Genomic DNA, 15,899 nt, shown 5'->3' on the forward strand with positions numbered 1-15,899 from the left:
CTGTCTTGTTTCCAGTGAATCTAACCACCTTAGAAACAGCCTGTTTGCCAACTGCATATATGCAGACCCTTCAGTCAGAGGTTTAAAAAGAATGAATTTTGACCATTTTAAGTACTAGGGAGACTACTTTTCTCAGCTGTAGGGAAAGCATTCTGCAGTGCACAGAAACACAGACTCCGCCAGACTATTTACCATCACGTTTTGTTCTGTGCTGGATTTCAGCCTTAAAACTGCTCACCTCAGTCCTGCCCATTGTTCTTTAACACTCAGAGGACAGGGAACAACTCAGATACATATGAAAAGTCCTTCCACATACTGGTTTTGTGTGTGCCTGGTTACTTCGGTTGTGGCAACTGTTTGTACTGCCCCTCACTTTTTTTAAGTTAAAACCTTATAACCTGAACTGCTAACTTGACTCTGTAGAACGTATGTGTTCTGTTCAGATTCACTGCAAGATATTTCCAAATGATCAAAACAAAGTGTTAGTCTAATGATCAGTTTAATTCCCTAATTCTGCAGAATTGCAGTGCTCTGAATTAGCAGGCATGCATTGTAGTTATCAGAGATGTGATGTTCAGTTATAAAGGATATTTGTTGGTAACCCTATCTGAATCTCAAGCTTTTTCCTTGTCATTGGCTGTAGGCCCAAGTGGCAGCAGAAAGAACCTGATGTGAACACTGTTATATAACATACAGATATAAGCAAAATAAATTGCAGGTGCGCCTGTATCTCTAGTAGTATGTTCAGTTCTTACCAACCCATCTTAAAATTGTATAACTGAAAAAGATGCAGAGTTGGAATATGATATGCTGTTCATGTGAGGAGAAGGTTAAATGATTAAGACACTTTGAAACTGATATGCAATGCCCTGGTGACTGTCTGACTCATGTACGCAAAATAATGGATAAATGGGAAAACTGTTTCATATATTGTGCTGGTGATTCCTTGACTCAATCAACATACAGCAAATTTGAACTACAAAATCATTCAGGGTAGTTGACCAGTGATACTGCCTGCCACTGGAAGCAAATTGATCAAATAACTACAAAAGAGGACCGGAACAGTTTATGAATTATAAGGTTTCTGAAATTGCCACTGAGAAGAGAACAATAGTGCCTGTTAAGTAACTTGAGCAGTTGTGTCCCCTGTAAGTAGCAGATTAGGACACTGCTGTATAGTCAGCTGTACTCCTGGTTTGACCTAGACCCTTGCAAGATTCCTGGTAAAATGAGTACCATATACCCATAGATAATATGGGTATGCACTTACCATAGAATTCTGTTTAAAATACTAGAAAATAGTGTGAGTTAGAACAGTGCTATGGAGTTGGGTTTTATCTCCTGCTGTTAAAAAAAAAAATTCAAATAGCAGATACTTTCCTTTAGGAAATGATTGAGATTTTTAGGTGATATCTTATGTAGTGAAATTCACACATCCAGCATACCATTATCCATACATGCTCATTTTTAAGTCTAGCTGTAATGCCAGGAGTATGCATTCAGTACATGTATTTCTCTGGAAGAAAATGATCATGAGAATATGAGAAGGATGAAGGGTCTTGTGCTAAGGACACTGCCAGTCCAGAGCCTCAGAGTACCTCCTCTGGCTGCTGCCTCTGTAGTTTCTCAGTAAGATCTCATAGTAGATCAGAGAGCATACTTCCTCTGCTCTGTGAACATGAAGGATTTATGTGAAATCCTCTGTGAAGGATTTCATTTGCCAGGGTCTGCTGGTTATTTTCCTTGGCCAAGCACTTGTCATACTGGTTTGATTCCTTTTTCCATCCAAGTCCCACCTATTGCTGGTCATTCCTGTTGACTTTGCTGGGAAGAAAGGATGGTAGCAGAGTGAAGATTCTCATGCTGGTACGGTGGGGAGGGGGGGAAGGCAGGGTTGTTCTTGGCATACTCACAAGATCTGTGCTGTGTACATAGGAGATCTTAGTTTGTTGCTGGGACAGACTTGGGCTTTACACACAGAAAGAAATCAACAGACAGTCAAGAGAGATTCATTACTGGTGTCTCTCTTGAAGGTGAGGTTAGTGTTGGCTGGGGGGGAGTAAAAATTGACAGGCAGTTTGCACTCTGTGTGTTGTCAGTAATGAGAAAATTACTTTTTTAAAAAAGTAACCTTGATGTTCTGGGGGGTGGGGTGAGAAGGTGAGGGCATAGATTGCTAAGGTCACTGTCACCATAGTATCAAAGTACACAAAGTTTGCTTGTTGCAGTGGTGTGGTTGATTGTGCGTAGGAGGAAAGAGGCCAGCATACATTTCATGAAGTCTGAGATCAGGTGGGGCCTTGTGGAGCACATGCCAGTCACACAAGGCCCCCTATCGATGTGATGTTCAGCCAGTCCTTGAGGCAATTAGGTTCACTGCTGCCACTCCCCACTGCCATGCAGTAAACAAGAACCTGTGGGGAAATAGTGGCAACAGTGATCTGAAAGAAGAAGAAGGCAGTTCCCAAATATCTTATTCTCTGATGCTGCATTGGGACCCAGGGCATCCAGGAATGGTTAAATAGTCCTGGGGAAAAGGACAACCTGCTGCCACCACCTGCTCCCCACTGCCTCCTAGTAATCCTCCCCATTGAAAAGGCCTCCCAGGAAAACCAACTTGGCTGTGGACAGGCAAGAGTCCACCACCACAGTAGCTGTGTGTGGCAGCCTGAAGAAGGTGGCATCTCCTTGTTACCTAGTCCCCTGTTGCTATGAGGCACATATAGCTGTCATGTGCATTTGCTTTTCAAAACATGAGGGAGCACACTATTGAGGAGGCTGTATGGAACTTTTACCCCACGGCTTTCCAAAAGCTGGAGCTACCACTCTCTGTAGATTTGGACTTAAACCTGGTACAAGTTAAGAGTGGCACTGTTTCTCTTAACAAGAATCAAACAAATTTTGGGTTCATATATAGAAAAAAGACACTTCATTACTCCATCCATGTAGCCCAGGTTTAGCTGGTCAGTACTTTACCATTTGTAGCCAATGAAAATTACTGCCAAATAACTACATAGGATTGCAGTCTTTGACTCCAGTCCCAACTTTGCTGGATTAGACCACAAACCCATCTATTCCAGCATTCATTCTTCAGCAGAGGCTGGCAAGATGTCTCTGGAAAGCTCACAAACCTGGTGTGGTGGAGGTAGCATCCCCTCTCAGGTGCATAGCATCCAGTAGCTAAAAGGATACTGTTGCTAAGTAAGGAATTACTAACTCAGTTTTCACAGCTTAGAGTAGCTCCATTCAAGGCAAGACTTTTTGGGAAATAATATGCCCCTGGTAACTGATGAAGGCAAGCAAGCTCATCAGAACTTGTCCTTTTGGGACAGGTACCAGGGGACATCCACTAAAATTGAGTGTTGGGTGGGTTAGGACAGACAAAAGAAAATATTTCTTTACTCAGCGTGTGGTCGGTTTGTGGAACTCCTTGCCACAGGATGTGGTGCTGGCGTCTAGCCTAGACACCTTTAATAGGGGATTGGACAAGTTTCTGGAGGAAAAATCCATTACGGGGTACAAGCCATGATGTGTATGCGCAACCTCCTGATTTTAGAAATGGGTTATGTCAGAATGCCAGATGCAAGGGAGGGCACCAGGATGAGGTCTCTTGTTATCTGGTGTGCTCCCTGGGGCATTTGGTGGGCTGCTGTGAGATACAGGAAGCTGGACTAGATAAGCCTATGGCCTGATCCAGTGGGGCTGTTCTTATGACTGGAATAAGTACAATCAATTTAAATACCTTTAATTTGCCTTGCTTAGTTGGCCATTTCAGAATGAAAGCAAATCTCTTCTCTGCTTGGAAGGCAAAGTCTGAGAACCCACACCTAACTTTGGCAGAAGTGAACTTAATTTTGTGAGAGCCAGAAGCTGAAACTGGTGGGAAACAACTCCCAAGTGTCATCAGAAAATAGGATGTTTTAAAATCTGTTTGGCTGTTATGAAATGCAGTGGTGATTTTTTTAAAATCTGGGTTTTAACTCACAATTATACCAGGTGAATTTGGAAGCTCTTTCATGATCTTGTCAGTACAGGATTAACTCCTTGGACTGGACTAATTCCTGAACCCAAGAGTTTGGTAACATTTCCTTAGGCAATGGGACCCTCTTGAATGTGCTGGCTAAAGTCCTAATCTACCTTACATGATCATTATAAGAATAAAAAATTAGTTGGGGACCATATATTCCCTCAACACCTTAGAACAGCTATTTTCAACCACTGTGCTGCAGCACGTTGGTGTGCTGTGAATGGTCCACAGGTGTGCTATGGGAATTTGGGGGAGGGTCACTTATTACTTGGGCAATTGGGGGGAGTTTGAACCCTTCCACTGGCAGTGTGGTGCACCTTTTCAGTTGTCAAAAAACCAATGATGTGCCCTGACAATTTTAGCACCTTGTCAGTGTGCTATGAGATGAAAAAGGTTGAAAATTGCTGTCTTAGAAGGAGAATGGGATAAAAATGAAATAAAGAAGGAAATAAAAGTTGCTCAATGCAAATTCTGAAAGACAGGGTCCTGGTCTTTTAAAAGTGAAGTGTTCCATCCCATGCCCCCCAAGACAGAGGCTTTTGATAGGCTGGAGTGGAAATGGAAAGCCAGAGAGTTTCTTTATTTGGTGTTCAAGCAGCTCTCTGTTCCTGAAGCCTCAACCCTATCTGTATCTTGTCAGATCAGTGTTTAATAAAATGGATTTCTTCCTAGCCAGAAAGAGCTGCTTCATTTCTGAGAGTAACATCCAGCTAAGATTTTAGATGGCATTCCTTGACTCATCTGATATCTGAGCTGTGTCAGTCATGATGGACCCCTGATCACATTGGGAGAGAACAAACACAGACAGTGATCCATAGGGATTTTCCCTGGCAGCCCATTCTTTTGTTCCTTGGTTTCGTCTTGCTTGAGTGCATAAATCCTCACTGGTCCACTTGTTCCATTACACCTTCCCTTCTGAAGAACAGGGTGTATCATGTGTCTGAGCCAGGTGGCCAGCATGGAAGGTACAAAAAACTAGAGGCTTCCTGAGTGACACTGGAACTGTGTGTGAGAGTGTGTGTGAGAGAGAGATGGATTTTCCTTACATTGAAGAAATCTATTCTAGGATGTGTTGTGTGTTAGGCCTGCTTGACAGCTGTTGGCTGAGCCCTGGCAGATAGCAAACTAATCACCTTTACCTCCATCCTTTAGAGATGAAAAACATACACACCATCTTTTCAGTACTGCATGACACCATTTGTATTTGCAAAGAGAACTACCTTTAGGCAAAGGTGAGGAGCTCAGAGCCAACTCAGCAAATTATGTGGCAGCATTGGATGCTCTATCATTGCTGAGGCTAAGTAGGTGTAGGTCTGAACAGTACCCTGATTAGAGGTTATTTGGATCCTTGGGTATGAAGGAAACTGTCCTGAACTCAGGAAGGGGAATAATATGCAAGACACTGTCCAGGGGTGCCAAAGCAAAAATAAGGAACTGAAGTTTGGTGCTGTAAAATTATGTGGAAAATACAGCTTAAAAAAATTTTTTTTTAAAGAATATGCATCCAGCTCTGCCCCTCCTGCTATAAAAACAAGGAAGTTTCATGGGCAGTCTAGATAATTGAGTATGTGTCAGGGTGGGGGTAAAATACAGCATTCATTTAAAATCTGTGTGGTGGAATTAACTACCAGAGATAATGATAAGGTTGTTTGATGCTGTTTAACTCCACTAAAACATTGAATGTTCAATGGGGAGTGGTGTCTCTATTAATATCTTTCACTCTTCTTCTGAAGTAAGCTCTGCTTCCAGTTTTTCTAAGATAAATGAAGGTGATGGAGGGAAGGAAAGCCTGAGCATGTCTTCAGTAGGGAACTCCATGATCTGGGGCAGTTCCCTAAGGAGGAGAGCTCCTGTTTCTAATGGTCCCTGCTAGACATAGCAGATGATGTTACTGCTGCAGTGCTCTTGTGAAATGCGTCTGTGCTTATCTCTTCGTATCTTTTGGAAATAAAGGATCCCAAGAATAAACATTTTCTGCCTCTTCTGAGAAACTTCTAAAATTTTGACTATTTTATTCGTACCCTTAGGTGAGGCAGCCATATTGTCGTGTTTTGCTGGGGATCTGAGGCACAGAGCAAATGAATGACATGGCCCAGGTGACACAAGCAATTTAGGGCTGAGATGGAGTACTAGTTTCTGGGTCCTAAGCTCTGGCTATTAGGCCTCTTTAGACAGCAAGATATTGAGTGATTCAATTGGACTCTGAGGTAGCAGTGTTGCTAACAAGATGGAGTGGGGTGCCAAGAACAGCAGGGACGTAACAGTGGCACACATGCACGCCCCACCCTTCACTGAGCACTTCTATCCCATACTCATTTTGAACACAGATTTCTGGGTTATTTCCTGGTTTGGGGCAAATTATGCTCACCCCTCCTTTACTATATTACTGACAGCCATCCAGTATAAAACAGCAACTATCTTAACTGGAAAATTGTGACAGGCAAAATGGCTGAATGTCCAGTGTGGAAGTTTAAGTAGAAAGTTATAGATGTTATTTATAAATTGCCATGGAAAGGGTACTTAACCTGAATAAAGAACTTTTTGCAACTATCCCTGTTGTTTCTCCTTTCAGCAGCTCTCATTTGGATGCCAAGAGATGTGGTATAGTACCATAGTGACCCATTCTGTGTCTGTCCTTCCAGGGCTCATTCAGACTTTTTACTCTCGTGGAACTTGTGAGAGTGGTGTGAAAATGGCACAGTCTCAGATCTCTGCCAGGATCACCAAGCCATGAACAGATAGTGGTGGGAACAATGCAACAGAAGGGACCTAGTGTTTTTTTACATCCAGTTCAGGAATTGCAAGCTACAGGTGGGTCACGTAGTTTGGGAATACCTCCTGCATACGAGTACTCTGCATACTCCATAGGTTTTTTTTAAGTGTTTTTTCCCCTAAACCAATTGTTCCCAAAATGTGTGTCATGGGATGTTCCTGTCAGCTTCTTCTTCCCAGCAGTCCTGGGCACCACAACTTGGATTTCACTTGATCCAAGATGGTGGCACTCAGGAGAGCCAAGAAGAAGAGGTTGTGATGAAAGAAGGTGGCTGTGACCATGTTAAGTTTGGGAACTGCTGCCTAAACTCATGGCTTCTGTAAAGATGCCTCATGATATTTTTCTCTTTGTCTCTGACCCCTTCTCAGCAACTTGATAATTTCTGTACACCACTTTGAAAAATCTGGTAGTTTGTCAGAAAAACTACTGGATCTGTCAGTATAAACTATAAACAGAATTGATTTGTTGGAGAAGTGCAAGTTCCTCTCTCTTTTAATAAGAAACTTAATTTAAACATATCAGACAAAGTCTGAGATCAAAACAACCGCACTCTGTAATCATACAGTGTAGTGATAGTGTACTTCAGCACTTGTCAGAGGCATCACTAGACTTTGCATCATCCAGTACAAAAGTTCATTGCTTCACCCCCATGGTGGATCTCCTCCCATACCAAACCATATAGAATAAATCATGATATCTTATGCACAAAATTGGCATCACTGGGGTTGGTGTAACCTCCATTAGCTTTATTTATGTGTTTATTTTAATATAACAGTACAGGTCGCCCAACAAATCAGTAACCAGTAATAAAACCAGAGGCCAACTTGATGTTTTGTGAGTGAACTGAATAAAAGTTCTAGTATAAGCTCTGATATGAGAGCTAACTCATACTAACCTACTGGTTCCCTGCTGTGTCATAATAACACCTCATTGGCTTTCAGAACTATCAGTCTCATTGGTCAGTGTTGAGTTAAGATAATCTACTTTTTGTTTCATAAGGCAGTTGTGTTTTCCTTTTCTGGTTATTTGACTAAAACTTTTGTTAACTACAGATATTTCAATGCAGTTTTTCATTGCATTTCTGCATTAAATTACCCATTGAATGATATATAACATGATAGTATTAGTTGAAAATACCAAGATTTTCACAGTTTTGGCCTAGTGGTGTCACACAAACACACCCCTTAGGGCAGTGATTTTCAATCTTTTTCATCTCATGGCACACTGACAAGGCACTAAAATGGTCAAGGCACACCACCAGGTTTTTGAAAATTGACACGGCGCACCATGTTGCCAGTGGCGGCTCACATCTCCCATTGACCCTATTAATAATTGACCTTCCCCCAAATTCCTGTGGCACACCTGGGAACCACTTGTGGCACACCAGTGTGCCACGGCACAGTGGTTGAAAATGGCTGCCTTAGGGTGTCACCCGGTGCGGTCTGCACTCCCTGGTGACGCCGCTGGCACTCTTGCATCCATAGTTGTTGTCATGACAGGGCTACCTTGTAAAGGATGATCAGCTACAATAATGCAATTTTTTGTTGCATAAAGCAAATCTGTTTACCAAGTAGTATTACTACTAACCATAAAACTTTTCAGCAGTCACAGAGAAGTTACAGAGAAAAAATACCCTTTCGCTTGTACATTTGCAAAGCAGTGTAGATTCTGTCCCTTTTGAAAATCGGTAGACCTTTATCTAAAACCAAACATGACATGTAATATCAACTGTCTCAAAAAATACTCTGTTGTTGAAACATACTGCTAAACTGTTGTTGAAACATACTGCTAAACGCTAGAGTTGGTGCTGATAACAGTTCGTGGCCCACTTGCTTAGGTCAGTTTGGCACTGGGAAGATGAACGAAAATGGCCAACGCCTGCTAGAGTTTTGCTGTCATCACGGTCTCTGTGTCAGCAACACGTTCTTCAACACGAAGCCCCAACATAGAGTCTCTTGGAGACACCCAAGATCAAAGCACTGGCACCAGCTCGACCTGATTCTCACCAGACGCTCCAGCCTTCCCAGCATCAAGATCACACGCAGCTATCAGGGTGCTGCCTGTGACACCGACCACTCGCTGGTGTGCAGCAGAGTGAAACTGCAAACAAAGCGACTGTATCACACGAAAAGGGAAGGAAGACCTCGCATTGATACGAGCAAGACCCGAGATCAGAGAAAAGTGGAGGAATTTGCACGAGCGCTTGAGGAATCTCTTCCAGGCCCGGTCGATGGAAACGCATCCAACAGATGGGAACATTTCAAGAATGCCGTTTACAACACCGCCTTGTCCATATTTGGCAAGAAGACCAACAAGACAGCAGACTGGTTTGAAGCCCACTCTGAGGAGTTGACACCAGTCATTGAGGAAAAGAGGAGAGCTCAAGCAGCATACAAGGCCTGTCCCAGTGAGCACAACCTGCAGGTCCTCCGAACTGCTCGCAGCAAAGTCCAGCAGACTGCCAGGAGATGTGCTAACGACTACTGGCTCCAGCTCTGTTCCGAGATACAGATAGCAGCTGACACGGGCAACATCAAGGGGATGTATGATGGTATCAAGCAGGCCCTAGGTCCAACACAGAAGAAAATTGCCGCTCTGAAGTCTGCAACAGGCGAGGTCATCCAGGATCGGGCGCAGCAGATGGAACGCTGGGTGCAGCACTACTCTGAGCTATATTCCAGAGAAAATGTAGTCACCGAAGAAGCGCTGAACAACATTGAGTGCCTGCCTGTGCTGGAGGAGCTTGACAGTGAACCAACCCTAGAAGAACTTCACGTGGCCCTGGACTCCCTTGCCTTTGGCAAGGCACCTGGAAAAGACAGCATCCCTGCTGAAGTCCTAAAGTGCTGCAAAGAGATCATCATCACTGAGCTGCATGAAATCCTTTGTCTCTGCTGGAGAGAAGGTGGAGTACCTCAAGACATGAGGGATGCAAACATCATCACGCTGTACAAGAACAAAGGCGACAGGGGTGACTGCAACAACTACCGTGGCATCTCTCTCCTTAGCGTTGTAGGAAAGTTGTTTGCCCGAGTTGCACTAAAGAGGCTCCAGGTACTTGCAGAGAGCGTTTATCCAGAATCACAGTGTGGATTCCGAGCCAACAGGTCCACCACTGATATGGTATTCTCCCTTAGACAACTGCAGGAGAAATGCAGGGAACAACGACAGCCACTCTTTATAGCCTTCATAGATCTCACGAAGGCTTTCGACCTGGTCAGCAGGGATGGCCTCTTCAAGATTCTCCCCAAGATTGGATGTCCACCCAGGCTCCTCAGCATCATCAGATCCTTCCACAAGGACATGAAGGGCACTGTTGTCTTTGATGGCTCCGCATCACACCCCTTTGACATCCGAAGCGGCGTGAAGCAGGGCTGTGTTCTTGCACCAACCTTGTTTGGGATCTTCTTCGCTGTCCTGCTGAAGCAGGCCTTTGGAACTACAACAGAAGGCATCTATCTCCGGACCAGATCAGATGGAAAGCTCTTCAACCTCTCCAGACTGAGAGCAAAGTCCAAAGTCCAGCTGAAATGTCTGCGTGACTTCCTCTTTGCCGACGATGCAGCTATCACTACCCACTCTGCCAAAGATCTCCAGCAGCTCATGGATCGTTTTAGCAAGGCCTGCCAAGATTTTGGACTGACAATCAGCCTGAAGAAAACACAGGTCATGGTTCAGGATGTGGACTTACCCCCCTGCATTACAATCTCTGCACATGAACTGGAGGTTGTCCATGACTTTGTGTACCTTGGCTCAACGATCTCCGACACTCTTTCTCTCGATACCGAGCTAAACAAACGTATCGGTAAAGCAGCTACCACGTTTTCCAGACTCACAAAGAGAGTCTGGTCCAACAAGAAGCTGACGGAACATACCAAGATCCAGGTCTACAGAGCTTGCGTCCTGAGTACACTTCTGTACTGCAGCGAGTCATGGACTCTTCACTCACAACAGGAGAGGAAACTGAATGCTTTCCACATGCGCTGCCTCCGACGCATCCTCGGCATCACCTGGCAGGACAAAGTTTCAAACAACACAGTCCTGGAACGTGCTGGAATCCCTAGCATGTATGCACTACTGAAACAGAGATGCCTGCGTTGGCTCGGTCATGTCGTGAGAATGGATGATGGCCGGATCCCAAAGGATCTCCTCTATGGAGAACTCGTGCAAGGAAAGCGCCCTACAGGTAGACCACAGCTGCGATACAAGGACATCTGCAAGAGGGATCTGAAGGCCTTAGGAGTGGACCTCAACAAGTGGGAAACCCTGGCCTCTGAGCGGCCCGCTTGGAGGCAGGCTGTGCAACAAGACCTTTCCCAGTTTGAAGAGACACTTTGCCAACAGTCTGAGGGTAAGAGGCAAAGAAGGAAGGCCCATAGCCAGGGAGACAGGCCAGGGACAGACTGCACTTGCTCCCAGTGTGGAAGGGATTGTCACTCCCGAATCGGCCTTTTCAGCCACACTAGATGCTGTTCCAGAACCACCTTTCAGAGCGCGATACCATAGTCTTTCGAGACTGAAGGTTGCCAACTAACTGCTAAACTGTAGTGTTGCAAAACAAAAATCACAAGATGGCTAGCCACACACGCACTTTCTGTCTTACACTTTAAGTTTATATCACATTTGATACAGATTATCTAGAATAAAACAAAACTCATAAATACTGTTAAAGTCTGCCATCCTGTAAACCAGTATTTTAACAATATTTCCTGAGATAAATGAAAGTAATATATAACTAAATAATATGTATATTGCTTAAAATAGCAACTGCATCATTTTCGTTTCCTGATGATGGGAAAGAAAAAACTGCCCAATCCTAAATATATTTGCTTGGAAGTAAGTGTGCTTTGGATTAGAGCCTGCATGGTTCAGACGTTTCCATTTCATGAATAGGTGCTTTTAAATGCTGTTAAGGCAATGTATTGTTTTCCTTCTAGGCTATGCCATATTTAAATCATTGTATTGTAGTGAAACATGATATTCTTACATTCTGACCACTTTCCAGACAGGCTAGGAGCCTAAGCTTCTCTACAGCCAGCAATGGGAAAAATTTGACACCATAACATTCTTAAGGTATAATCCACTCACGCCACAGAGGATCCCAGAGAGGCTCTATACATCCCTTCCCCCTCCCACACATGTGTAGTGGCATATGTGCAAGCAGTATAATAGGACATTGGGAGGAATGGAAGGTCTGTGCATGCCTCCCATAGCTTCATTCCATCTACCTACTCTGTGCCTTGCATGGAAATAATAGAACACATGCATAGGTCTTCCATTTCTTCTGATGCCCCTTACCTATAGGGCTTGTGTTGGTTGGATAGGGGAGAAATCAGAGCCTGTGATGAAATAGTTCAGATTGTGTCTATGAGATTGCCAAGACTGAGGAGATTTTTCTCTCTCTTCTCTGGTGCAAGGCAGGGAGAGCAGTGGTGGATCTGCCATTAAATAAAAAGGGCAAATGCCCCGGGCGTGGGGGACTACACAGAAGCCTCACTGAGGTTCCCAATGTGGTCAAAAATTGTGCTTCCTATTTGCTGGAAGCACAATTTAAGAGTGCAGGGAGGCCTCAGGAGGCTTCCTTGGTGCAACCTGGAGTCGTGCGAGGCTCCAGAATGTTGCAGTGAGTGGGGGGGGGGTGGATTTGTGTGGGGGGCTGTGACATCCCACAGGGGGATGCCATCGCGGACCTTTGTCCCTGGGCGCGGGGCTCGGAATGTCCACCACTGAGGGAGACCCCACTCTGGTGTGCAGAGTGAAAGCTGCTGGGGAAAGTCCCAGGGAAATAGAGAAGGGACCAAAAATAAGATAGGTGTGTCAGGTTTTGTTTATGTTAGTTTGTTCTCCTCATCCAGTCGTTGGGAGCTCTTAGTTACCTCAGCTGCAGGTAACCTGTAAGAAACCAAGCCTGTTTAAATTGTTTTGTTTTTTTTCTCAATTAAACCTTTTGTTTAAAACCTCTGCAGTTTTCTGGGATCAGTGGATTTGTCAGCCTCCCTGCTCTGCAGATATTACAGTCAGAGTAAGGGCATTTTGACAACACTGAACAGCTTTCTTGGGTAGGAGTTTTGCCCAGGGAACCTCTCAGGGAACCAGATCTCCTGAGCTGGTGGAAGCTGACTAGATCTACCAGGTCTTGTCCCACCAAGCTGCACGTTAAACCAATTGGAAGAGTGGGGGATAGGAAGGGAGTAAGTGCTTGGCACTAGGCATCACTGCCCTGGATTAATGGGTGGTTGCTGGAAGTCCCCGTCCTCTTTCATGACAGGGCTGTAACAAACTCTGTTGAGATCCTCCATCTACATCACTGTTCCTGCAAGTTGAGTGTGCCCCTGATTTTATAATTCTCCGTGGTGGGAGGCTACACGCCTTTTAGAGTTTTGTTTTTCAATATATTTTCACTAACTGGTGACTTCAACTGCAGTCAGCAAGTAACAAAACTCAGAGGATTTTGTATTTTCAGAAATTGAGTGTATGGGCCAGTTGTAGAAATGGGTCCCCCAAATTATTTTACATGATCAAAGGTTTTAGAAATGTTCCATATGACCTCGGGAGACAAAGATTAACAGTTTATTGATTATCTCTTGAGTAGAACCTGAAAGGATGCAAAAACATGAAGTTTAATTTCCAGAGAGGTTGTTATATTCATTTGTGGCAGCAACAGTGTTTTGTAGCATTTTAAAGGGTATTGCCATTGGCACATATGTACATACACACTGGCATGTACAGAGAATCTACATGAAGTTCTTATAGAACATGCCTCCCTTCTCAGATGGGGTATGGCTCCCCATACAACGGAATATCACTGCTTTTCTAAAAGATGGTCGTTAAAATTCTAAGGATTTTTTTATTGCCATTTGTACTAATCTGCAAGAAGATTTTCCATTCTCCAAAAATTGCTAATATTTTGAAAACTTCAGCTTTATCCAATAGTAAGTGAAAACATGTATAGGTCTTGGTTCAACCCAGCAGCCACACTTTGAGCACCAACTTGGCACAATTTTGTTTTGCAGGATATAAAAGGTGAAGTCTAATAATGTCATTCTGTTCTAAACATTTCCCAAATAACATTTCAATCAGTGTTTCACACCCTGCCCTTTGTGTATGTGGAGAGTTGAAAAATACCCTTTGCAGTGCTGTATTTCCAGAGCCTGTCATGTGCTCTTTGCCTCTCCAGCCCTTTCTATCAGAACAGCCTTTCTCACACAGTCATACTTTTTAATGTTTTCTTTTCACAGGCACACATTTTAAAGCAAACTGTTAGGAAAATATGATCCCTGGCAAGGCACAATATTTCCTTAATAGAAACTTACATTCATTTTTAGAATTTAACATTCAGCCCAGCATTAACTTGCCTCCACAGTTGGCAAGTACGAAGGAATAAGACGCACGTGACTGTTTGGCCTGTTTTTAGCAAAAGCTTTCATTTAAATTCATAGTGTTTCTTATCTCGAACACACATGCTGCTTGTCTTAAGCAGACAGTACCCATGATTCAGAGCCCATGTGCTAAGGGAAGGAAAGATCCATGTGCTCACAGAGTTCTATCACTTCTTAGAGCTGACAATAGGAAAGCCTAATTGGACTTGCAGGTTGACACTGCTCTGTTGTTGCCTGTTTGCCAGAGGTCACTCCCCCCTTTCAAATAGCCCCCCCCACACCCCTTTCCTGGACTAATGGAGAGTTATTTTTGAATCTTACCACTTTTCTACAGCCTCTGCCATGCTTGGTAATATAACAGTATTGTATATCACATTCTGAGCTTGGAAACTGCACTGCATGTATTATTTGATATCGTCCTTAAAACAAATCTGTAAGGCCAGCAAGTAGTAGTATTTTGCCCCATGCTGCTGCTCAGGAACTGAAAGCCCAGTCCTATGCAACTTTCCAGCACTGATGCAGCCACAAGGTAAGGGAACAAATGTTTTCTTACCTTGAGGAAGCCTCAGTGACTGCCCCTACACCACTGCATGAAGCATACCCCATTGCCATGGCTCTTCTGTGCTGGAAAGTTGCATAGGCTTGGGCCCTAAGTTTGTAAAGGAGCCACCACATACGCTCATGACAGAGGCAAGATTCAAACCAGGAAAGTCCTGAGTTGGGGCTCCGTCTCCTGGCTCCCGCTGCACTCATGATAAACAGCAGAGAAAGCAGCTCTGCAGTTTCCCATGTTGTGGTGTAGTGTGTCTCCTTGACAGCTAACTGTTGAAGTTTGTCAGCATCAGTTTGGTGTGAAATGTTGAATCGCACAATAAGATGTCCCGACAAGTATTATGCCTCCTCACTGGTAATAGCTACAGAGCTAGCTACAGAACTGTAAAAGGGTTATTATGTGCCTGTCCTCATATGGCAGTGGACTGAAAAAAAATTACTACTACATGCTGCTTCAGAAAAAAGAGGCAGCCCAATTCTATTCAGCACTGGTGTAGCATGGCTACATATCCCACTCAGTATCCAGCACTGAAAGTGAGCAGGCTGGAGGTCTGCTTGGGGTAATGGAACACTTGTTCCCTTTCCACATGTTAAGCCCCAGCCTACCCAATGAAGCTACTCAGATCTGTGAAAGCAAAATCACTGGTGCAAGTCTGAGTAACCCCATGTAGGGCTTCCAGGTCGGGAGGGGGAATAGGATTTAGCGGAGGCCTCCTCCACTGTCCCACCCCCTCTCAGGACTGAATTGCCTCCTGCCTTAAAACAACCCCACCCTGCCTCCGTTCCATCCTCCCTCTGCCCCTGCGCTTCATGGAGCAGCTCTTAGATGCTCTGGCAGCCATAGATCCAGATTTGGCACAGGTGGGACAATGCAGGCCTTCTCTCTGGCACTTCTTACTTGTGCGATGCCACAAACATGCTTTATGGCACATTTGCAACTCGAATGCCAGTGCAGCGACTGCTACGCTGGCCTTAACAACCGTAGGACTGAGCTGGCAGTCTCCTCTGATATACACAACACTCTTTTGTGGATGGGCAGTTATATGGGTGGGTAGTTATATGCACTGTGTACCCCGCATTGTCAAGATTTCCTTTGTTAATGCCTGCTACAGCTATTTTCTCTGGTTGCATTAGCTTGTACAACTTTCTGCTTCTTTATGGTTCTTCA

The 15,899-nt window shown here is 44.2% G+C and overlaps 1 protein-coding gene across 4 annotated transcripts in view; it reads left to right on the plus strand.

The window, feature by feature from the left end:
- Window positions 1-15,899, plus strand: part of NACC1 (nucleus accumbens associated 1) — a 31,440-nt gene that overhangs the window by 6,387 nt on the left and 9,154 nt on the right. The window lies entirely within an intron of this gene.

The sequence above is a fragment of the Tiliqua scincoides genome, chromosome 2 (genome assembly GCF_035046505.1).
Source record: "Tiliqua scincoides isolate rTilSci1 chromosome 2, rTilSci1.hap2, whole genome shotgun sequence".
Lineage (NCBI taxonomy): Eukaryota > Metazoa > Chordata > Lepidosauria > Squamata > Scincidae > Tiliqua > Tiliqua scincoides.